This window comes from Narcine bancroftii, chromosome 2 (genome assembly GCF_036971445.1).
Source record: "Narcine bancroftii isolate sNarBan1 chromosome 2, sNarBan1.hap1, whole genome shotgun sequence".
NCBI lineage: Eukaryota > Metazoa > Chordata > Chondrichthyes > Torpediniformes > Narcinidae > Narcine > Narcine bancroftii.
The window spans coordinates 297,202,233-297,227,193 of NC_091470.1; the positions used below are offsets into that span (position 1 = coordinate 297,202,233).

General features: G+C 40.2%; 1 protein-coding gene across 6 annotated transcripts in view; it reads right to left on the minus strand.

Annotated features, from left to right (window-relative positions):
* The window catches only part of fam110b (family with sequence similarity 110 member B), a 189,848-nt gene that overhangs the window by 135,813 nt on the left and 29,074 nt on the right, over window positions 1-24,961 (minus strand). Inside the window, exon 1 of one of the 6 annotated variants that reach the window (XM_069921452.1) lies at window positions 15,902-16,078. The exons of the other annotated variants lie outside the window; for them this stretch is intronic. The gene's annotated coding sequence lies outside the window, so the exon portion shown is untranslated. Of the gene's footprint in view, window positions 1-15,901; window positions 16,079-24,961 lie in introns of those variants that run through there. 6 annotated transcript variants of the gene reach the window in all.

Genomic DNA, 24,961 nt, shown 5'->3' on the forward strand with positions numbered 1-24,961 from the left:
GTGCACATTCCAGAGTTTATTCAAGGCTATTTGTATACATTTGGTTTGATTATGTAGAAATTACAGCACTTTTTAGACACAGTGCCCTCATTTCAGAGCGCCTTAGTGTTTGAGAGCCATTGGATATGTTTAATTGCTTCATGAATGCTGGTATAAGAGAGCTAGGCTCGTTTCTAAGTTTTTGATCACCTTTGTAGTCTGTAGTTGCCATTTTCAACACAAGGATAACAGTTGTGCTAAGTAAACAAAAAAGCCATTATGAGGCTTAAAAACAAGAATGAAACAGTAAGAGTCATTGTCTAAACCTTAGGATTACCAAAATCAACAGTTTGGAATATTAAGAACAATGAGCATACTGATGAGTTCAGGAATTGCAATGGGACTGGTAGGCCAAGGAAGACCTCCACTGCTGATCAATGAAGAAATCTCATCAAAATGAAGAAAAATCCCCAAACACTTGTCCAAAAGATCAGAAACATTCTTCAGGAGGCAGATGTGGGTGTGTTAATGACTACCGTCAACAGAAGACCATGAAAGGAAAGAGGCTACACTGCAAGATGCAAACAACGAATTAGCCATAACTAGTCAGATTACAGTTTGACAAGAAGTATTTAAAAGAGCCTGCAGGATTCTGCAAAAAGCTTGTGGACTGATGAGACTAAGATTAATCTGTACCAGAGTGATGGCAAGAGCAAAGGGTGGATTCATAAAGAAACTGCCCAAGATCCAAAGCATACCATCTTTGCCAAGGTTTGCATCTTGCAATGAAGCCTCTGTATTCCTGTTCATAAAGTCTTGTGCATATCCTCATCTGCCTCCTGAAGACCGTTTCTGATCTGTTGGACCTATGTTTGGGGATTTTTCTTCATTATGATGAGAATTCTTCTGTCATCAGCAGTGGAGATCTTCCTTGGAATACTGATCTCTTTGCAATGACTGAGCTCACCAGTACACTCTTTCTTCTAAATAAAGTTCCAAACGGTTGATTTTAGTTATCCTAATGTTTGGGTGATTCTCGAATTATTTTATTCTGGTTTTTCAGCTTCAGAACGACTTCTTTGACTTTCATTGGCACAACTCTGGTCCTCATGTTGAAAGATGGCAACTACAGACTCCAAAAGTGATCAATAGCTTAGAAACAAGCCCAGATCTCTATACCCAAACCAATGAAGCAATTAAACACATCTGATTACTAAAACGCCTGCAAAGCCAAATGTCTCAAACATTATGGCGCACTAAAATGAGTTAACTATGTATAAAAAGTGCTGTAATTTCTACATGATCAAACTAAAATGTCTACAAATAACCTTGAATAAAATCTGGAATGTGCACTTTAATTACATGTGAACTGTTTGATAATAAAACTGGAGCACAGAGGCAAATAAAGGAGAAAAAGTATCTTTATCCCAAATGTTATGGAGGGCAATGTATATTTCATACACTTTTTACCTTTTATTGCATTAAATGAAAGAAATATCATTTTAAATAACTGAAAATGACACGATGCAATATTTTAAAAATCCAACTCCTACTGTAAATTTCTAAGTTCTTTTTAACGTAACAGTTCATTTGTTATTTATTTTACTTTCCCCTGAATTCCTGCACTTCAGCCATTTGCAGTGATTCTATTCAAATGCCTTTTCATCCCAACGTGGGCTTATAATCCCTATTAAACTGACTGGTGGTGATGTGACTGCCCTGGAAGATGCTCCAATGATCAGAGCTCAACACCTGGCCAACAAGTCATTCACCACTGGACAGGCCCGTACCAGCAGCCACCCTGACAGAATCCTCCTCTGGGCTTCACTCAAATACAAATCCTCTTGGCAAATCCAAGTGCTCAAACATCATAGCTTGAAAATTTAAAATAATCAAACTCTAAAATGACTGAAGAGATGTACATATTTTTCCTACTCACGCATGCACAACCATTTAATTTTAATTTTAGAGATACAGCATAGTAACAAGTCCTTCTGGCCCATGACCCTGGTGCTACCCCAAATACATCAATTAACCTACAAACCCAGTACGTTTTTTTTGGAAATTTTTCTACATGTTGACTGGCACCTCATGACTGCAAGAGGGATGGATGGGGCAGAGTTTGTCAAATGCGTTCAGGAAGGATTCCTGACTGTATGTGGACTGGCCAATAAGAGAGGCAATACTGGATCTAGTTCTGGGTAATGAACCTGATCAAGTGGCTGACCATTTCGGTAAGGGTGATGACAACTCCCAAACTTCAACATAGTTATGGAAAAGGATTTATAAAAAAAAAAACAGGCAAATAGGAAAGTGATTAAATGGGGAAGGGCTAATTATGAAGGGATGAGGCAGGAGTAAATTGGAAACATGTTCAAAGATTAAAGCACAGGAGTAATGTGGAGGAAGTTTTGGGACCACGTGCTGAGATCAGGACAGGTTTGTACTACTGGGACAAGGAAAAAATAGTAGGAAAAGGGAACCGTGGCTGACGAAACAGGTGAAGCAACCAGTAAAGAGGAAGGAGGAAGAACATGATTGATATAGAAAGCAGGAAAGGCCCTGTTCCCTCTAAGCTGTGTGCACGCACTCACACTTTTTTGCAGCCAGTGCACAAAGGAAATTAATGTGTGCACAAAAGGCAAGTTACCCAAAATGTAGTAATAATTACTAATCCTAACTAAATACATTACTTCAAAGAATGCAATCATACTTGTATTATATTAAAACATGTCAATGCAGTTTTATTAGCCATTAGGACTTTTTTACCCCCTCCATAAATCTTCGTCCGCGAAGCCAAGCCAAAGAAAGAAGGAATAAAATGATCTTGAAGCAAATTTTTTTGTACCTAGTTTATAAATATATTCATACAATCTTTAAAATTTTATACACATCAAATATATTAAATGTTTACAAAACATTCTCCCTTTTTCCCTTCCCCCTCCCACAAATACAAAAAATACAATTTCATGCACCACTTTTTTTCCATGATTCTCTTTCTCTTTACATATATTCATTGAAGGGCCAAATTTATAACCGGACCCTTACATAATCCAGATGTGGTTGCCATATCTTAATGAATGTATCATATTTATTTTTTAAGTTATAAGAAATTTTCTCCATGGGTATACAGCTACATATCTCTGCGGCCCCTCAAGCAATAAGTAGGGGAGAGTCAGAGTTCCAAGTGATTGCTGGCTACAGCCAGAGCTACTTTAATAAAACAAATTTGAAAGTTAGTTAGTTTATTGCTCACTTACATAAATGTTGCCCAGAAGGTACAGCTCTGGGTTGTATGTAAAGGTCACTCCTGTTATTCTTGTAGTGTTTCAGCGATATCATGCCAGAATGATCTTACCTTCACACTCAAACATGTAGAATGCAAGATGGTTCGAATTTCGATCCCACACCTAAAGCACATTTCAGATATTTCAGATTTTGATGTGTCTAGTTTTTGTGGCATGAGATATAGTTGATGTAAGAAATTATATTGTACCTACCCATCTATATCTTGCATTTATCGCTGATGACATGCTATCCAGACACCAATCAGACCAAAATTCCTCTAGTATTCTAAAACCTAGATTAGACTTCCACCTCTCCCTTAACCTTTGTAAGCCTGGCTTAGCGCTTTCATCTTGGAAAACAGAACACATCCTTGTTATAAATTTAGATGCATTTCCCAGTTGAAGCATCCCTTCCACTTCATTGCATAAGGGTGGGGCCAATGTGGCATCCCATCTCTTGCAGAAAAAATCTTAACTGAAGAAAGGAGTGGAAGGTTCCATTTGACAAACCGTATTTCTGTTTTAATTGTTCAAAGGAAATATGCAGCCCTTGTTCAAAACACAGTCTTCAATATGTCTAATTTCTTTTTCATACCAAATACTTAGAAATCTATTACCCAAGTTCATGGGCAATAGTTCATTCTAGTACAGTGGTGCTTTTGGTGATATCTTCACTTTTTTCTCATTAATCTCATGCCAAATTTTAATATGTATTAAAATGGGGTTGCATTTTTTTTGTTATTAATTTGACATTCCAATTGTAAAAATCTTTCATTACCTCCGCCCCCATTGTATGCAATCCCATTTGGATCCAAGAGGGAGAGCTCTCTTCTTCAAAAAAGATGAGAAACATCGACTAAGCTTTTAGATAATTTTTAAAAAAAATTTCATAGTTTTAATCCTCCAAATTTATATTCCCACCTCAAATTTTCCTTGGAGATCCTAGGTACTTTATTCTAAAGAAATTGTCTTATATGTCCATTAAGTATCTTTAAAAAAAATCCTAGTCAAAGAAATAGGCAATGAATGAAAAAGGTATTGCAGTTTTGGCATCACTTTCATTTTCACAGTTAACTCTCCCAACTAAAGTAATAGGCAGGTCCTTCCATCTTTGTGAATTCTCCTCCATCTTTCCAAGCAAAGGAGACAATTAAGCTTATACAAATTACATAATTATTATCTACCATTATTTCTATATATTTAATTTCTTCCAGTTTCCATTTAAACTGGCTTTCTTTTTGATATCTTTCATAATCAAAATTTGTTAATGGCATGATTTCACTTTTTTCCAAAATTAATTTTGTAACCTGAAACTCTCCTATATTTATCAAATGTGGTCTATAGTTTGACCAAAGATAGATATAATAGCATATCATTGGTAAATAAATTAGTTTTATGCTCTTCCTGGATAATTCTGAATACCTTTATGTCTGGGTCCCTCCAAAGGATATGATGATGGCCATCTTCTGGATGTCACTGGGACGTACTGAGATTTGGTGGTATCCCTTTACGAGGTTCACCTTGGAGAATACCCTGTAACCTCGTGGTGAAATCCTGGACGTGTGGGATGGGATACCTGTCCGGGACTGTCACCTCATTTGGATGTGGGTAGTCGCCACACAGTCGCCAACTGCTGGAGCTCTTCTGCACCATGTGGAGTGGGGAGGCCCATGGGCAGTTGGAACAGGGAATGATCCCCAATTCCTCCATGGTGGCGAACTCAGCCTTGGCTTGTTGGAGCTTGAATGGCAGGAGGGGCCAGGCTCCTGCATGAACCTGGGGGATGAAGGCAGAAGCAGTCTCTATATGGTGCTCCATGCCATGTGGTGAGTTGGAGTCATGGAAGTTCAGTGCCAATAAAGCCAGGTATTTGGCCAGTAAGGAGGCATACTCACCTTGGTCCAGGAAGTGGATTCCTAGTGAAAGGAAAGAGTGCCTCCGCAGGGTGAGAGGGAAAGACTGGAAAGTTGTGGCATTTACTAACCGGCATCTTATCATGTCTACCAGCAGTTCGTGAGCCAAGAGGAGATCCGCTCTGAGTAGTGCCTGTCCCACAGCTGCGATGGTGCACTCCCACTGGAAAACAGTGTCTGCAACATGAATGGTGACCAGGCAGGTCCCGTAGCTGGGAATGGAGGACCTGTTAGCTGCTTGCAGGGAGAATGCCTTTGTATTGTGTCTTGTCTCAAAGTACATGGGCAGGTTGAGGCTAATCTCCATGCCAGGTTCGTCAAGGAAGTCCCTCTTCGTCCTCTGGTCTGAGGTAGAGTATGCCTTTCTGTGGGCCAACTACTGTGGCCACTATCAGTGGCCAGCCTGCCAGTTTCCCCATCACAGTGTTGGTTTTGGTGGTGGGGTACGATCATGGGGGTGCACTACCTGGTGTTCCTGCCCCATCGGCGGTGGTAGAAATAGTACTTGCTGTTCTCTGCACGCCCTTCACATTGCTACTGATGTTTCTGGTGGGCTGGACTGGGTGGTGGCACCAATTGTAGACTTGTTCTATGTGAAGGTAGCTCTGCTGTGGCATGCGGAACAGTCTGTCTGCCTCCTTGGTTACAAGGTGCAGGGCGCTGAAATCCATGTCCAAAACTGCTGAGGATACATGTACTGGCAGTTTTGAGAGGAATAGGGGCCTCGAACGGGAAACAGTCTGTGTGTCCGTCTGCCAGGGCCACCATCTTGTGCATTAGCTTGGAGAGGTTTCTGTCACCCAGGCCCTGGATGTTGATGATTCTGATGGTACACTCGTGCCAGCTGAACTCTAGGATGTTGAGGAGGAAATGTTTGAACTGCTCGTACTTGCGCTCCATTGCTGAGTTCTCTATGAAGGAGCTTTCTTTGGCAGGTGTGGCAGCGTCCAGGGCACTGACGACATGTCAGAACTTGGTGTCCTCTGAAACAATTTCCCTGATGTGGAACTGTGACTCAGCCAGCTGTAGCCAGTTCCTGGGCTGGTTTGCCCAAGACAGCAGGGGATGTATGCCCACTGCATTGGTCACAGGAGATATGACACTGGATTCAGCCAGTTGCTGCATTCTCGTGCGATTAATGCTGGTTCCAAAATGTTGGAACCGTCGGGGTCACCACTGCAACGACTGATGCAACAGCACGACTGAATAAAGAGACGTCCACACAGCATGAGGGTGAACCAAAGAATTACTTTATTGGTTTGAATTTTCTGCGTCTCTGAGCTGGCCCGCCCAATTCTGGAAGTGATGTCATCACATCGTGGCATCACTTTCCAGCCAGCGGGCCGCTACATGGAAGTGGAGGGCTCCTTCTCGGCAGTGAACGGGAGCCCTCATCATCTTGGACCAGTCGCGTGTTGCTGCGATTTGGCCATTTACTCGTGTGGTTGCTCAGCCTGCTAAATTATGTTCCAGTTTTGCAAGGTTCATTTCCTGAAGGAAAACTATTTCTGCCTTTAATTATTTTCTTAAAAAGTGCACCAAGTCTCTTTTCCTTTTTATGTCTGTTTAAACTGTTAATATTATAACTAATAAATTTTAACTTTACTCATTTATATTTACACATATCCATCTCCTTTTGATTATCCACACAGTACAGCGGTTTTTCCCTTTTAAAAACATGTGCAATGCCTCTGTTCTGACAGTGATGTATACAAGAAACCCCAGAAGCCCGTTGAAAAAGCCCACGGTATCATCCGAGAAAGAACCCTTCTCCTCAATTTCAGTGCCATTTTGTAAATCTCTCCTTCTCTGGTGCCATTAACTCCCTTAAATCAGAATATCTGCCTTACTACTATTTTCCTAAATATTAACCCTCTTTCATGCTTTCCTATATACATTTCCATATTACTTTAGTTAACCGTTCAAGACAATTCAAAATATAACTCTCTTTTTACTTTTATCCAGACTTTAACATTTACAGTTCACTTTGTCTTTGTCCTGTTCTTCTTTCTGAAATCCATTCTTGGGTCACCCTCATTGTTCTTGTAGAAAATTCTCTACTTCCCTTGTGGATTTATGAAATCAACATGGAGGCTCTAGGACAGATCCAAGGAGATGTTGACATCCAGGAATTTGAAGTTCTTGACCTTCTCCACTACTAAGGTCCTCGATGAGGACTGGGTTGTGTCCCCCTGACTTTTTCCTGAAGTCCACAATATCCCCCCCTGGCTTTGCGGCAGCAGCGATTCCATTCAACGACTGATCTATCTCCCTCCTGCACACTTCCACATTGCCGTTTGTGATTCTGCCAACAACTGTTGTGACATTGGCAAACTTGTAGATAGCATTGGGATTGTGCCTGGACACACAGTCATTATGGCATGTAGGATCAAATCAAACCCCAAGGTGCTCTATGCACAAGTGAAGAACAGAAGAATGGTGAGAATGAAGGTGGGGCCACTAAAGGATGAAGGAGGCAACACATCTGGAGGAGGTCCTAAATGAATACTTTGCTTCAGTATTCATAAGAGAAAAAAAGTCCTTGATTAAGGTGAAGTCGAAATAGAAAAGGCCAGTGTGCTGGACAATGCGGAGATTAAGGAACAGGAAGTGTTGGATCTTCTTTAAAAATATCAAGATTCATAAGTTCCTGGGGCTGGATGAATATACCACAGGAGAGGTGCTGGAGAATTGGAGAATGGTAAATGTAGTCTCCTTGTTTAAATAGGGAGAATCCTGGGAATTATGGACAGGTGAGTCTTGCGTTCGTGGTGTGAAAACTTTTGTAGAGAATTCTTTAGTATAGGATCTATGAGTATTTGGAAAACTACTCTACTCAAGCATAGTCAACATGGCTTTGTGAAGGGAAGGTTGTGCTTCATGAGCCTAATTGAGTTTTTTGAGGAGATAACAAAAAGTATTGATGAGGGTAGGGCAGTAGATATGGTCCACATAGATTTTAAGCAAGGCATTTGAAAAGGTCCCCCACGAAATATTCACCCAGAAAGTCATGAGGCACAGGATCAGTGGAATCTTGGTTGTGTGTATAAAATATTGCCTTGCAGGAAGAGAGCAGAGAGAAATAGTGGAAGGAAAGTATTCTGCCTGGAGGTCGGTGACTAGTAGAGTGCCACAAGGATCTGTTCTGGGACCCCTGCTCTTCGCAATTTTTATAAATGACCTGGATGAAGAGGTGGAAGGATGGGTCAGTAAGCTTGCGGATAACACGATGGTTGGAAGAGTTGTGGATGGAGCTGAAAGATGTTGAAGGCTACAAGAGGATATAAACAGGGTGCAGAGTTGGGCAGAAAAGTGGCAGATGGAATTCATTCAGATTAAGTGTGAGGTCATGCATTTTGGAAGGACAAACCTGAAGTCCAGGGTTAATGATCAGTTACTTAAGAGTGTGGATGAACAGTGACCTTGGGAGTTCAAATCCATACATCTCTCAAGGTTGCTGCATGGGTTGCTGGGCTTCATTAGTAGGGAATTGAGTACAGATGTCATTTTGCAACTTTACAAATCTGTTAAGATCACACTTAGAATATTGTGTTCAGTTCTGGTCACTCCATTATAGGAAGGATGTGGAAGCTATGGAGAGGGTGCAGAGTAGATTTACCAGGATATTGTATGGATTGGAAAACAAGTCTTATGAAGCAAGGTTAGTCGAACTGGGACTTTATTCTTTGGCGCATAGAAGGATGAGAGGAGATTTGATAGAGGTCTACAAGATTATGAGAGGCAAAAGTAGGGTGGACAGGCAGCACCTGTTTCCCAGGCAGAAATAGCAAATACCAATGGACACATATACAAAGTGAAGGAAGAGAAGTTTAGGGAAGACATTCTTAAAAAAATATACACAGAGTTGTGGGTGCCTGGAATACTTTTCCAGGAGTGATGGTGGAGGCTGAAATTTGAGGAGCATTTAATAGACTCCTAGACAGGCCACATGGATGGAAGAAAAATAGAGAGTTAATAGGGTAGGCTGAGTTAAGTACTTTAAAAAAAAAGGAATGTATGGGTCGGCACAACATCGAGGGAGAGAGGGCCTGTACTGTGCTGTAGTGTTCTATGTTAATTCTGGATCACTCCACTGGGCATCTGAATAAACCAAACTCTCAAATGCATGTACCCCTTCTGTAGAGAAATTAATCTCTCCTGTGGTTTCTAACAGATTTATGGTCATAGTCTACTCTACACATTGTTTCCAAGGAAAGGAAGAAATCTTTTGTTGCAGCTCTTGCAAATCAACTTTTTCCCCAATCAACAACTTGATCAGAAACTCAAAACCCTAGGCCTCTACTTTTGTCTCAAGCCTCCATCTATTGTTAGCAATCTTCTTTTCTAGATTGCTTTTTTTTGCTCACGTGAAGTGTATTTATTCACACAAAAACAATTTTTTTGCACTTACAGAGCTTAGAGCAGCTAGCAAATATTAAGTAGCAAAAAAGATACAAGGGTTAACAAGGGACAAAGCCACAAGAAGAATGGATGGATGGATGCACAGAGGATTTCAAAGATGGAGACCCAGGCATCACAGAGCAAGAAAGATAGGCCAGAGGAAGTTGGCTAAAGACCAAGTCCAAGATATAGGCTGGTGCTGGGAAACAGAAGGCTCACACAGAAGGACATGGAGCTGGAAGAGTTCCCAGAGCTAGGAAAGTGCAAGATCATGAGGGGCACGAAACCTGGAAAAAGAAACTGATGGAAAGAATGTGCACTTACAAGACACCTTCTCGCATCTTTATGGTCCGTAACAACAACAACACATACAAGTAGCCACAGATGATGCTGAACCAAACACAGTGGCCATATACATACAGCAGAGTTATGGGGGAACAAAGGAGCAAATGACTGGTTGTAACAGGCATAAGAGGGAGATAACTGTTGGCAGCCAAACCCAAGGCATGCTCTAAAGCAGGGCGGGCAACCTTTTACTATTCATGGGCCAGATGGTGTGTCAGAGGTTGGATAGTGGGCCCGGGAGTGGCTGGATGTATTCCACGGACTCTGCCTAGGCGGGCTGGGTGCACATCTTAATTTTGCTTGGGTTCCAGACAGAATAAATTTGGATCGCAGCCGGATGCAGCCAGTTGGTTGCTCAACCTTGCTCTTAAGCCTTTTTAACCAATGGTGTGGTCAAAAGCTGTACAAGGTTTAAATAGGCTACCTATAATAGCAAATGCAGTTCTTTGTGCATTGCTCAATAGCATGCTGATACAGCAGTTGGTGATTGTGCTTCCAAGCTCCACATGGCCAGGTACCATCCAAATTTGGGTACGACCTAGCAGTTTACACACCCTTCACATGAACATGCGTATTTCTGCTGATGCAGATTTTGTCCAAACATCTCAAGATGATGCTGGCTGGTTAAATGGCAAAAGAATCAGTGCAAGGGAGAATGCGATGGATGGAATGCCTTGCAGAGTTGAAATGGACTCCCTTAGGTCACAGAAAGATAATAGATAAGCAAGCTGTCACACTGAAGACCATACCCAGGATGTTGATGGTCAGAATCCACAAAACAATTTGGGGAACAGTTCTTTTATTAAGCTAAAAGTGGAAGATGATGGTGAAACTTTCCCACTGGCAGTCCATAGGGAGACCCAATTATTGCAAATGGATTTATCGACAGCTATCATCTGGAGACACCTACATCTTCTGTGACAATGTGCTTCGTGAGTTTGATTGAAGAACAGAACAACTCTGGTCTCAGAAAGGACCAGATAAAAAACACAGAAATGCTGAAGGAATTCCTTGAAGGGCTCAGGCCCAAAACGTTGGCAATAATCTCCTTTGGACACTGCAAGTCCAGGTGAGTTCCTTCAGCATTCGTGTGTTTTACTACAATCACAACATCTGCAGAAACTCGAGTTTCACTCACGAAGGACCAGAACCCACTTCAATTTGCTTACTGTCACAACAGGTACCATTTTGCTGGTCCTCCACTCTGTGTGAAATCACAAGACGACCCACATTTGGCTGTCATGCACTGACTACAGCTTGACATTCAACACCAACATATCAGTAAAACTTACAAATATACTAAGGAATCTGGGACTCTGTTCAAAATCCTGAACTCAATACTCTAAATGTGGTCTAACCAGGGTTTTACAGAGCTACAACATTACCTCACAGCTCTTGAACTTAATCTCCTGACTAATGAGCGCCAGCAGGCCAGAAGCCTTCATAGCCACCCCATCAACTTGCACGATAATCTTGAGGGATCTATGGACCATGTCAGCAGTTCTACCATTATGTTTTTAATTCAGGTTTTGAAAATTTACTGGTTCTTGATTTTTCAATTTAACCAAGATAATTAAGTGCATTTTGTTCTTAATACCTCCAATTACTAAACTCCATCGTAACATGTTTACCGAATATCCCTTCAATTTATATATTCGACGCACCATGGACTGAAGAACCTGGTTTTGACAGACTGTATTGGTAAAACTGGATGATTAATAAACTTGAATTTGAGAAACAGTATTGGTGATAACAATTACTTCTCTCAAATAGTGCCTTAATGGTGCAGTTTAGAACCCAAAAGTAAATGCGATAAGCTACGAGGCCAAAGACACAAATACTGCTCCTATACAAGCATCATATCTTTACTTGTTCCTTCTCTCATTTCCCAAAAGCCCAAGGAGTGCAATTATTTAATTATTTTTGAAATGGGGTACAGAGACAGTTGGAAAACCGCAGGAGAGTTGGTAAAATTTGCTGGAAGGACCCAGAGTTGTTTTGTTATATATTCAGAGAATAAAATGTTAAAATAATTTCCTCAATTTACAACTGCAAAATAATCATTAATGTGGTTTCATTCCTAGTTCCTCTATCCATTGAGCAATAAAGTGTACTGAAAGTTTTTTTATATCTTGTTTTCATTTACTCTCAAAATAAGATGCAGGGGCTAATATAGCCAAAATAGTAACAGTTTTCAAATAGTAAATGTGCTTCATCAATTATATAGCAATCTAAAAGAAGATATCGGTGATATTTCCAGATGGTGATTAGTGCCCATGGGGATGACATGCCTGAAGATTAAGTTCTAAATAATTCTTCAAATTTACAAGTCTAAATAGCTCAAACATCAACAAAGGCAGGACTTTAGGTTAACTATCAACCCAGGAAACCAAAACCACCATGATGCAAGTGTCTATAGTTTTACAATGAGATCTGAAGTAAACAATTTTGATATGCACCGCAAAGCAGTTAGAACTCACTTCTATCATTGTAAAAACCTGATAAAAGATATGGTGATGTACCTGAAAAGTCTAGATTTCCTGCTCATGAAAACATTTTGCTGAATTTATCATCTGAGCTCTGTTATTTCTCTGCAATTCTGAGAGGCAAACATCATAAATGCTTTTAAACCAAAACTAAAAGATGATTGAAACATTTAAAACATTTCAGGACACACAATATTTACCAGATATTTAATATTCTTTCAAAATTTAAAAAACATCTGGGAAGTTTATTTAAAAAAAACGATAATACAATCAAATAAAAGAAAAAAAAAGAAGAGAAAATGCAATTTCCAAAGTCACAGCACACTTGAAAAATCCACAAATGACAACAGTTCATGAAACATCTGGTCCATGACAAATTTCACACTTCAACAAGTCTGATCACCTGGCTGAACTACAACTCCCAATGTACAAGCAGAGACTCAGGGCCGCAGCTTCAGTAAAGACGGAAAAAGTATGGTCGGGGAGGCGAAGCTGCAGCAGGACTGCTTTGAAATGGTGAACTGGACCATATTCAAGGACTCATCTTCAAACTTGAATGAAGATGGAACAGCTATCACCAATTTTATCAGGATCTCGGTGGATGAGCATGTGCCCAATCTGCTGAGAGCTTAGTCGATGGTGTTTGAGACAGGAAGCCCAGGTATGACATATGGAAGGCTATCTTGACAGCAAAGCAGCAATACCGAGTGAAGCAAGAAGCAATCAGATTTTCACCATGTGGCAGGGCTTGCAGGCCATTAAATCCTACAAGATGAAATGTAACATCATAACTGCCTGTGATGCTTCACTCCCTGATGAGCTTGAAAAGGAGAATTTAATTGGTACCAATGAGAATCCCTGCAGAAGCTGGAAATCCGATGATATGTCTCTGGGCCAATATCAGAATGACATTCAAGAGGGTGAACCTTTGCAAGGCATCAAGCCCTGATGGCATACCTGGAAGAGTACTGAAAATCTGTGCCAACCAACTAGCCAGAGTATTTACAAACATTTTCAATCTCTCATTTACAGGAGTGATGTGGTGTCACAAGAATAAACTTGCATTCAATGTTAACAAAACTAACTAACTGATTTGTAAATTTCAGGAAGGGGAAAACCAGGAGAACACAAACCAGTCCTCAATGGGTCAGCAGTGAAAAGAGTAAAAACTTCAGATTCCTGGGCATCAACATCCTGAGGCATTCATGTCAATACAATCACGAAGATTCACCAGTAGCTATACTTAGTTAGGAGTTCAAGATTTGGATTGTCATACACTTTTGCAAATTTCTTCAGGTGTATCATGGAGAGCATTCTGACTGGTTGCATCTTTGTCTGGCATAGAGGTGCAATGCACAGGACAGGAAAAGGCTATAGAGTCGTGAATTCGGACAGTGCCATCATGAGCATTAATCTTCACTACTTTACCTTTTCTCTTTTGCACTAACTTTTTAAAAAGTTAATTGAAAGAAATTTTGGACCGTAATGCTGTCTCAAAACAAATTTTGTGACATGTTCATGACAATAAATTCTGAACTATTATTCTACCTTGTTCCACTGACCTTCATCCAGACCACAGCCCTTCATACCCCTCCCATCCACGTACCTACCCAAATTTTTCTTATATGTCAAAATCAACCCCACATTCACCAGTTCACTGAGCAGCTTGTTCCACTCACTCACAAATCTCTGCGTGAAGTTCCCTGCAATGTCCCCTTTAAACATTTCGCCTTTCACCATGAACCCATGACCTCTAGTTCTTGTCTAATCTAACTCCAGTGGAAAAAAAACTGCTTGCATTTACTCAATATCCCTCATAATTTTGTATACCAATGGCTCTTTATTAAAACACAGCTCTTGGCAGCCAGGCAGGCAAAACAAAGGGTGTCTCCATGTGTATTAGTTATCCATGCATATACATAATGCAGGAAAAGCAATTCACCCCAACACCTTTAATTAGACAACTCAGAACCTGGTTTTACAATACACAATTAAAGAGAGCTCACCATTAATTTTTGTTATTGACTGGCACCCAGTTTTTGGCAGATAGAACGAGTGCACCAAGCTTTTCAAGCCCAAAGTTTAAAAAAAAAAGTAACTATGTCACTGATTAAAAAAAAATTGGAGGCCAACATTTCCCTCATATTAAAATAAAAAATAATAGCAGCTGCTAGAAATCCCTTAAGAGACCTAGTTTGCAAAAAAAAAACCATGATGTAAAGACATTCTTGCTGCTAGCCGGACAATAACCAATCCTCTTGCATAAAATTAATCAAGAAAATTCATTTCAATAAATGTCCTAGTTGTTTCAGAATAAAACAGTTGACAGTTACACTTTTTACACCAGAAATCCTGTGATATTGCCGTAAGAGCCGGCATTAAGCCAGCCTTCGTCATTTACACTGAACCAAACAAAGCCAGCATAATGCAGGCCAGTGTGTCTTTTTACACAGCAAGCCAGCATTCTGGGAGCAAAAGAGGCGGGGATGTGTAACAAAAACATGGGCATTTAGTGTCAGCATGTTAGACCCATTTCCCCCCCCCAAAAAATGGCTCAAGAATATTCTCCTGGTCTTATACCCGAAGTTGAAATTAGTGTGATAATAATGATCAACAGTGATCACTGCATGGCTCACTAACATCACTATCTATCGATGGAGACTGGTTGCAGGCAGTCCGGAGTCTCTCCCCCGGTGGCCTGCACACTGGTTATTGTTGTGTTGAGAAAGTGTCAGGTTCAAGAAAGACGAGTCTGGATAGATGGGCTTGCAATCTAATGTTACTTTTATCAACACAGCAATTAATAAAACATATGCGCACAATTTATAAAAGAACATGGGAAAATACGTGCACAATTTATAAGAGCGTGGGAAAATCTACTGCAAGTATTGATCGAAGAAATGGATTTCAAACTTTTTACTTTACACTCACATACCACCTTAAGTAGTCCCTTACTAATCACCGCTATCTATCGTTGGGGCTGGTGGGTGGGCTGTTGTGGGGAAGGAGCAGAACGATGGGCTTCAGACTTTTCAAACCGAGGACAAACCCACAGACCAGCTTGCTCATAGCACAAGGTGACTAGAGACACCTGGGGACAGCTGGGCAGTAGGTTGTGTGGGGACTGGCCTTTTCTTTTTTTAATTTTTTATTGATTTTAATATAAAACATGCAATAGACAATGCATGGAGAGAATAAGGATAAGGTATTTTATCACAATGCCACTCCCTAACACTAATCTCTTCTCCCTCAATATCTGAAGGCCTGTCAGTGACTGTCTTGAATACATTCAGTAACTAAGCATTCACATCTTATGTATAGTTCCATATTTAGTACCCTTTGATACATACTTTTTATCTTATGAATTACCAAGCTCTATTTTGAAAGATCAACAGCCACCCCACATCTGTTCTGTAAAAACCATGAATTCGGTACTTATGAATTAAATCATCTCATTCTCTTCCCAGCATCACATCAGTGCTTCACCCACCTAATGAAAGTCTAGTAGAGGATGCGGCTCATTTCATCTACGGCTTATTTCAGACCTGCATTTATGGGAGCATGCACTGACATCAGAGATGAGCTAAATCTCTAGTGCCTGCCATTCATTCCCTAGTGAACGACACGCTGTCAGCCAGATCGACTGCCTTTTACCGTTGCTGTATAATTGCGGGCTGCTGGGAGAGAACGGGACAGCAATATTATTATTATTATTAAAAAGATTTTTCCTGTTGTCTTACTTTCATATTTTGCCCATAAATACATTTAAAAAAAATACAGTACATATACCATTCCTTACCAAGTTGGTCCCGGAATGCAGAATTGCCCTTTTACACAGACAGCGTTCTGACGCTGTGTTACTACCTCTGTTGCCGGAAAAAAGCTGGGACTGGAATGACCCTCCCACCACCCCCTCCCCCCTCCACATCAGTGCTTTTTGCACAGCAGGCGTAATGTTTGGGAAAAAAAAGCAGTAAATATCCCAGATCAAAGTGGCTCTATTCTATGGAAAGCACTAGTAATTGCCTCCAGCAACAGACATGGGCTAGAAATTTGTTGCATAATGTAACATTCATATTTGCCTCATAACAGAATTTGCAGAAAGCACTGTTGTCAAAATGTCACTAAATAGCTTCCAGATTCTCTTTGTTTATGGTGCTCATGTACAAAGCGCCATCCCAGACAAATATTTGAATATAATTTCTGCAAAATTTGTCCACATATCATTGTCCACTCTTCACCATGAATTTAAGTCATATTCACCAAAACTTTGAGGTAACCTACCTGACCAGCTATGTGATTTTATTGTACATTGCCCATTGTAAGAGCCCCACCATGTTTCCTTTGATTTTTGATTCAGCATATCCCTGCATTTCACCTCTAACCACTACCCCCGATTACAATTTTCTTCCTGTTACAAGAACGTGCCCTCCACAATCTCAATTAGTACTAGTGCATCACAGGGCTACATTCATAGCCCCCTGCTCTACTCACTTTATATCTATCACTGTGTGGCTTGGTAAAATGACAATACCACCATCTTCAAATTTGCTGATACCATAGTAGTGGGTTGTATAAAAAGGGACAGGGTGGTCTCTATATTTCTGTTCTTAAAATCTTCTGTGAACTGTAACCATCAACATAGCCACACCTGCCTCCTGAAAACTACTCCTGAAATGTCGGACATACATTTTGGGATTTTTTTTTCATTACGATGAAAATTCTTCTGTCATCTGCAGTCGAGGTCTTCTTTGGAATACTGATCCCTTTGCAATTACTGAACTTACCAGTCCACTCTTCTAAATAATGTTCCAAACTGGTGATTTTGGTTTTCCTAATGTTTGGGCAATATCTCATTGCTTTATTCTTGTTTTTCAGCTTTATAACGGCTTCTTTGACTATCGTTGGCACAACTCTGGTCCTCAAGATGAAAAATGGCAACTACAGACTCCAAAGGTGATTAAAAGCTTAGAAGCAAGCCCAGCTCTCTATACCCAACCAGTGAAGCAATTAAAACACATCTGATTACTAAAACACCTGTGAAGCCAAATGTCTCACAATGGTGTCCTGAAATGAGTTAACTATAAAAAGTGTTGTAGTTTCTACATGATCAAACCAAAATAAATAACCTTGAATAAAATCTAGAATGTGCACTTTAATTACACGTGAATTGTTTGGCTTGTATGAAAAAGGGCAGTGAGTCAATGTAGAGGAGGGAGATTGAAAACTTGGCTGAATCAATGTCAAAAAAACCAAGAAGCTGATTATGGACTTTAGTAACAGAAAACCAGAGGTATGTGATCCAGTAATCATTGTGGGGGGGGGGGGGGGGGGGGGGGGAAACAAATCAGAGGTGGAGAAGGTGAGTAAATTCAGTGGACCTTTCCTGGATCCAACCCACAATGCCACTGTGAAGAAAGCACATCAGCGCCACCACTTCCTCAGGTATTTGCGGAGACAAGGTATAACATCAGAAACTTTGGCAAACTTTTACAGATGTGTAGTGGAAAGTATCCTGACAGGCTGCATCAAGGTCTTGTACGTGGGCATCAATATCTCGGAGTGGAAAATCCAACAAAAGATCGTGGATTCAGCCCAGTGCATCATAGACAAAGCTCTCCCCACCATGGAGAAAATGTGCATGGAACACTGCTGTCGAAGAGCATCATCATCAAGAGAAAATAAATAAATTGTTACAAAAGAAGAGAAAGTGAGGTAGCATTTGTGATTCTTACTTTAATAGACTTACTTTCACATATTATTGCTGAATATTTATTTCTGTATTGCAGTTTGTTTACACATTTTTGAGTACAGTTGTTTGCACTACTGATGAGTAAAAAATTCTGCCTGGGCCACAGAAAAAGAATCTCAGGGTTGTATGTGATGTCATGCATACACTCGGACAATAAATATGAATTTTGACTATAACCCCAAATTCACAAGCTTTCTGGCCCCACATGGGCCCACCCCACAGAAGACATCCCCTCAGTCCACTGTGGGCAGAAGGATCAATCTCTGAACAAAGAATGTACAATCCATTCATCTGTACATATTTATTGGCCTTTCACACAATATTGTCCAGAAGGAAGAATGCACACAAAACATGCATTTTACTTATCACACACCAACAGTTTAACATGCCTTTTCCAAAATAGGTTAGCTTTGGCATTATGACAATATTTTCACCTTGTAACTATGGAAACGATAGATCAAATAGGTACCACTTTCCAGGCTGTCTGGTAGCCTGTACCAAACAATACCTCCCACAAAAATGTATAAATACAAGGATGTGAACAACTTTTATGAAACCTAGAAAAGTCATGAAGGCAGCTGAGAGTTTGCAGTCATTTAGATCACTGACAAAAGACAAAGGAGGAAAAACCCAACACCCAACCCCAACCAACCAATTTTACCCTGCAACCGTGTCTGCCTGTCCTGCATCGGATTTGTCAGCCACAAACGAGCCTGCAGCTGACATGGACATTTTACCGCCTCCATAAATCTTCGTCCGCGAAGCCAAGCCAAAGAAAAAAGAAGATCATTCTATTCTATCCATCTGTACCAGGAACTGAAGCTGGAGCTCCTAGAAACAAGGATCACTCCAACTGCTGTTTCATATCTGATGCTTATTAGTTTCATGAGGTTGTTGACGCATTTGATCAAAAATTACATTAAATCTTGACCAATTTGCATCACGGGCACAATACTGTAACACAATTATAATCTATATTGCATTAATCTGAAGAAAACATTCTACATATCATGTTCTTTACATGATAACTGGTTCCACATGCAGTGGGTTTCACAAGGTAAAATGAGCTAATTTTATCTCAATAGGTCACTAAATTGAAGAAATGCCAAAAGAAAAATCCACATCAAAGAGCAACATTTTGTCTTATGAATACATTCTTAATTTGGCACAGATAGAATTCCAAAAACTGTACTTTTGTCAGAAAGTTAGTCACCAAGTTATCCTGTTCCTTCTTGTTTTCCTGTTGGAAAGCAACATTTACTGTATTCATTGTATACCAAGGGGAATTCGGGGGGGGGGGGGGCTGTGGGAAGAAAAAATACTGCTAGAATCTCTGCAAAGGAGGGTAACAATACAGAATACATACATGGAACATTAACCAAAAACTTTAATAGGAGCAGCAGAGTAATGAAACCTACACAATACAAATATTTTAAAGTGGCAGAAACAGTTTGACGATATTGTAATACAAGTACAGAATATTTTATCCAAGACACTTGGGAACAGACACTTCTTGGAATTTTTCAGATAATAGAATAATAGTAAAGGCAATACGTCAAGTATTTGTGCTGATTTCAGATTCGTGAACCAACTAGAAGGGGCACTGGACTGGGGTGGGGAAGGGTTGCCATGGCACCAGGCTGTGGGGGGATGGGGTGGGGTTGCAATTTGGCATGGTTAAAAGATAAATAAGAGAAAATTTTAAGCTAAGTACAAAGTTACATACACAGTGTTAACAGCAACGTGATCAGACTTAAAATGGCAGGCGGTATTCTTCTTCCTTGGGTCAACAATCTTTTGAAGCTGCACATAGTCCATTTGAAAGTACGCTTAGTCTGTAAGTTGGATGTTCTCAACCAGGGCCTTACTATTTACCATTTTGGATACTGTTTTGGGGTGAGGGGAGCTACGACCTACCTGGGACAATCCACTGCGATCAGGTCTCTGACAGCGTCTAGTCATGTGGCTAAGAAGGGAGGAGAACAGGTAAGCTGCAGTGACAAGGGATTCCATAATTCAGGGGACAGATCAGAGGATCTGTGAAAAGGATTGAGATTCCCAGATGGCATGTTTGTCTCCCTGGTGCCAGGGTCATAGATATCTCAGAGAGTTCATGACATTCTCAGGAGGGAGGGTGAGCTGTCAGATGTCGTGGTCCATGTAGGGACCAATGACATGGGTATGAATGTTCATGGAGTTAGGTGCAAATTTGAAGGACAGGACTTCCAGGGTTGTGATATTAGTATTGCTACCCATGCCACATGCTAGTGAGGATAGAAATAGGAGGATAATTCATCTTAATACATGGCTAAAGACATGGTGCAGAAGGGAGGGCTTCAGGTTTCTGCATCATTGTGCTCTCGTCTAAGAAAGATGAGACCTGTTCTGATGGGATGCTTTGCATTTGAATTCAAGGGGGACTAATATCCTCGCAGGAAGGTTTGCTTGAGATGCTCCGGGGGAGGGGGTGTGTGTTTAAAACTAGATTTGCAAGGGGATGGGAACCAGAGTGCCAGAGTCAATAGAGTGGAAGTGGGAAAAGATTATGTGAAAATTGCATGCAACATCAGAAGCCAAAAGGTTGTACCTGGCCAAAATCTTAACAGATGTATTTCCATGCAAGAAGTATTATAGAAAAGTCAGATGAGCTTAGAGCATGGATTGGCACATGGAATTATGACATTATGGCCATTAGCAAAACTTGTTTGCAAGAGGAGCATGACTGGCAGTCATGCTTTCCATGCTTTTGTTATTTCAGATGTGATAAAATGGGGTGGGGGGGGCAGAATGAAAGGAGGTGTAGAATTGCTCATCAGCTGTGCTCAGACAGGACTGATGAGGGGGGTCATCTACTGACCCTATATGGGTGAAACTGAGGAACAGGAATGGTATGAACACACATGGAGTTGTATGATTGACCGCCCAATAGTTAACGAGAATTGGAAGAGAATTTTGGTAGAGAGAGCAGAAAGCTGCAGGAAACAAGGTTGTGATAGATTTTAATTTTCCACATATTGACTAAGATTCTTATACTTGTAAAAGGGCTGGATATTTAGAGTTTGTCAAATGTGTTCAGGAAATTTTTCTTCATCAATAACATAGCGGTATCAACTAGAGTAAAATATTGGATCTCCTATTAGGGAACAAGGTAGCACAGGTGACAGAAGTATGTATAGGAGAACATTTTGGGTCCAGTGATCTCATTGCCATTAGGTATAAATTAATTATGGAGAAGGATAGGTCTCGCCCTCAGGTTGAGATTCTAAACTGGAGAAAGGCCAAATTTGAGGAAATGAGAAAGGATCTAGAATGCGTGGATTGGAACTTCATTTCCTGGCAAGGATGAGCAAGGCAAATGGGAGATCTTCAAACGTGAAATTTTGAGATTACAGAATTTGTATGTTCCTGTCAAGATTAAATGCAACGTTAACAGGCAGATGGGACCTTGGTCTTTGAGGGCCACTGGGGATCTGGTTCAGAAGAGAGAGGTATATAACTGGTATAAACAAATTAGGTACTTGAAGAGTATAAAAAAATGCAAGGAAAAAAAACTCAAGAAAGAAATCCACAAGGTTAAAAGAAGACATGAAGTTGCTTTGGCAGACAATATGAAGGAAAATCCTAAGGGTTTCTATAGGTATATCAAGAGCAAAAGAATAGTAAGGGACAAAATTTGTTCCCTTGATGATCAGTGGCCAGAGTTGTGGAGATCTTAAATGATCTTTTTTGCATCAGTATTTACTCAGAAAACTGGCAGTTAAGGGAAGTTAGGGAAAAGCAGTGAGATCATGGAACCTGTACAGATTAAGAGAATGAGGTGCTTGCTGTCTTAAAGTAAATAAGGGTGAATAAATCCCCAAGGCCTGACACAACATTCCCTCAGACCTTGAGTGAGGGTAATATGGAAATTGCATGGACTCTGGCAGAAATATTTAAAAAGTCCTTAGCTACAGGTGTGATGCCAGAGTATTGGAGGGTAGCTTACATTGTTCTGTTGTTTAAAAAAAGGCTCCAAAAGAAAACCAGGAAATTAACAACTTGTGAGCCTGACATCAGTAGTAGATAAATTATTAGAAGGTGTTCTTAAGAGAACAGATACAAGTATTTGGGTATCCAGGGACTGAATTGGGATAGTCAGCATGGCTTTGTGCATGGTAGGTCGTGTTTAACCAATCTTATAGAGTTTTTGAGGAGGTTACCAGGAAAGTCGATGAATGAAATATCATGGATGTTGTCTACATGATTTTACTAAGGCCTTTGACAAAGTCCCATTTGGGAGGTTAGTTGGGAAGGTTCAGATGCTAAGTGTTCATGGTGAGATAGTCAACTGGATTTGTCATTGGCTACATGGGAGAAACCAACAAGTGGTGGTGAATGATTACTTCTCAGACTGGAGGTCTGTGACTAGTGGTGTGCCTCAGGATCAGAGCTTGGACCATTGTTTTATCATTTATATCAGTGATCTGGATGATGTCATAAATTGGATCAACAGTTTGCAGATGACATGGATTGGATGTGATGTGGATAGCAAGGAAGGCTTTCAAAGCTTTTTAAAAAAACTTTATTTAAAAGAAAACAAAGGCTTTCAAAGCTTGCAGAGGTATATGGACTAGCTGGAAAATTGGGCTGTAAAAAGGCAGATGGAATTTAATGTAGACAAATGTGAGGTGCTGCATTTTGGAAGTACAATCCAAGCTAGGAAGGACATGCACAGTAAATGGTAGGGTAGTGAGGAGTGTGGTAGAACAGAATACAGAAACACAAATCATAGGTAGATAGGGTTGTAAAGAGAACTTTTTTTGGCATATCGACTTTCACAAATCAAATATAGGCATTGGAATGTTATGGTAAAGTTGTACAATTCATTGGTGAGGCCAAATTTGGAGTATTATGTTCAGTTTTAGTCACCTAACTACAGGAAATACATCAATAAGATTCAATGAGTGCAGAGAAGATTTACTAAGATGTTGCTCAGATTTTGGAAACTGAGTTGCAGGGAAAGGACAACAGGTTAGGACTTAAATCCCTGGAGCAAAGAATGGGGGGAGATTTAATAGAGGTATTTAAAATTATGAAGGGTCTAGACAGAGTAAATGTAGGTAGGCTTTCTCCTCTGAGAATAGGCAAGATACAAGCCAGAGGACATGGGTTAAGGGTGAAAGTGGAAAAGTTTAAGGTGAACGTCTTCACGCAGAAAATGGTTGGGGTGTGGAATGAATTGCAGTGAATGTGGGCTCAATTTTAACATTTAAGAAGAATTTGGACAGTTATATGGATGGGAGGGGTATAGGGGGCTATGGATTGGGTACAGGTGAGTGGGACTAAGCAGAATAATAGTTCAGCAAAGACTAGAAGGGCTAAAATGCCTGTTTTTGTGCTGTAACCTTCTATGGTTCTGTGGCGTGGGTCATACGACCCATTGAGCCTACTCAACCATTCAATCAATAAGATCATGGTTGATCTGACCATGAACTTAGTTTCATAAACCTGTCTTTTCCTCAAAAAACCTCAATTCCCACATGATGCAAAAAAAAAATCTACCCTGTGTCCTAAATGTAATGAGGTAGCTACTACCATTATCCTTGGGCTGAAAATTCCACAGATTCACTACTCTTTATCTCTGTCCAAAATCTATTCCATTGAATCCTGAGGGAGTCCCAAAGTTCTAGTCTTTCCTCCCTCGATCTTATTTCAAATGGTTGGATTTGTAACAACAGGTAATATTTAAAAATTACCACGAGCAAAGAGAAAGCTTGGGCAATGTTTATCCTCTGAGCTGGTGGACAAACAACGAGCAGATATAGTCTTCAACTTGCTTTTAAAAATCTAGATAGCTCTTTGAAAAATAAATATTATGGACAAATAGGAAATTAATATTCCTTCTTGAGCCAATGCTAGCACCATGGGCTGGTTCAGTGCCACAAAATGCAATGAACATACAAGTACTCAAATAAAAAGCAGATAAAATAGGCTACTAAATGCTGCAAAATCTGCCAAGGGCAGGAAAAGAATCAAAAGGTCTCCCACAGAATTCAAAGTGGGCTAAGAAACAAGTTCATAATAGTCACCCCAGAATGTTTCTGAACAAATTTCTTGCATGTCCCACAGAAAGATAAAGTGGAACATCTCAGCAAACCAAATACTACACCAATTCAGATTGAAAGAAAACTTGACCAATTTCTAAGTACTGTTCATTTCTTGAAAATTATAATGGATCCAATTAGATTGCTGCAATTGATTGGAAGAAAAATCAGTTTAACAGCAGGCTAAGATTGCTCTTATATAATGTTTCCTTGAATTATGGAAGTTCAGGTAATGGAAATTCACCTATACGAGATTCACAAATCACCACCAAAATATTTGAGGTAAGGAATAAAAATAAGGAATTTGTGAGGAAAATACTCCAATAAAATAGAAACAAACAATAAACAATGTCAAATTATAATCAATGGTTCATATTACAGAAAAAAAATCACAATTTCTTGGAACACGATGCTTGGAGGTTGTGTTGCAATGAAATACTTCAGAAAATGCAAGCAATTATAATGTAGAAAATGTGGCTGCTACTGACATGCAAACTCCCACAAACAACAATGAGATAATGGCCATGTAATCTGTTTCAATGATGCCGGTTGTGAGATAAACATTGGCCAGGATATTACACCCACACTGCTTGAAATACCATAAGCTTTTTATGGTGGTTGAAAAGAACAAAGTCTTATTTTAATGTCTGGGTGACATCGATCAGCGCAACATTTCCTCAGTACATCACTGGGGTGCCAGCCTCATCATTCATAG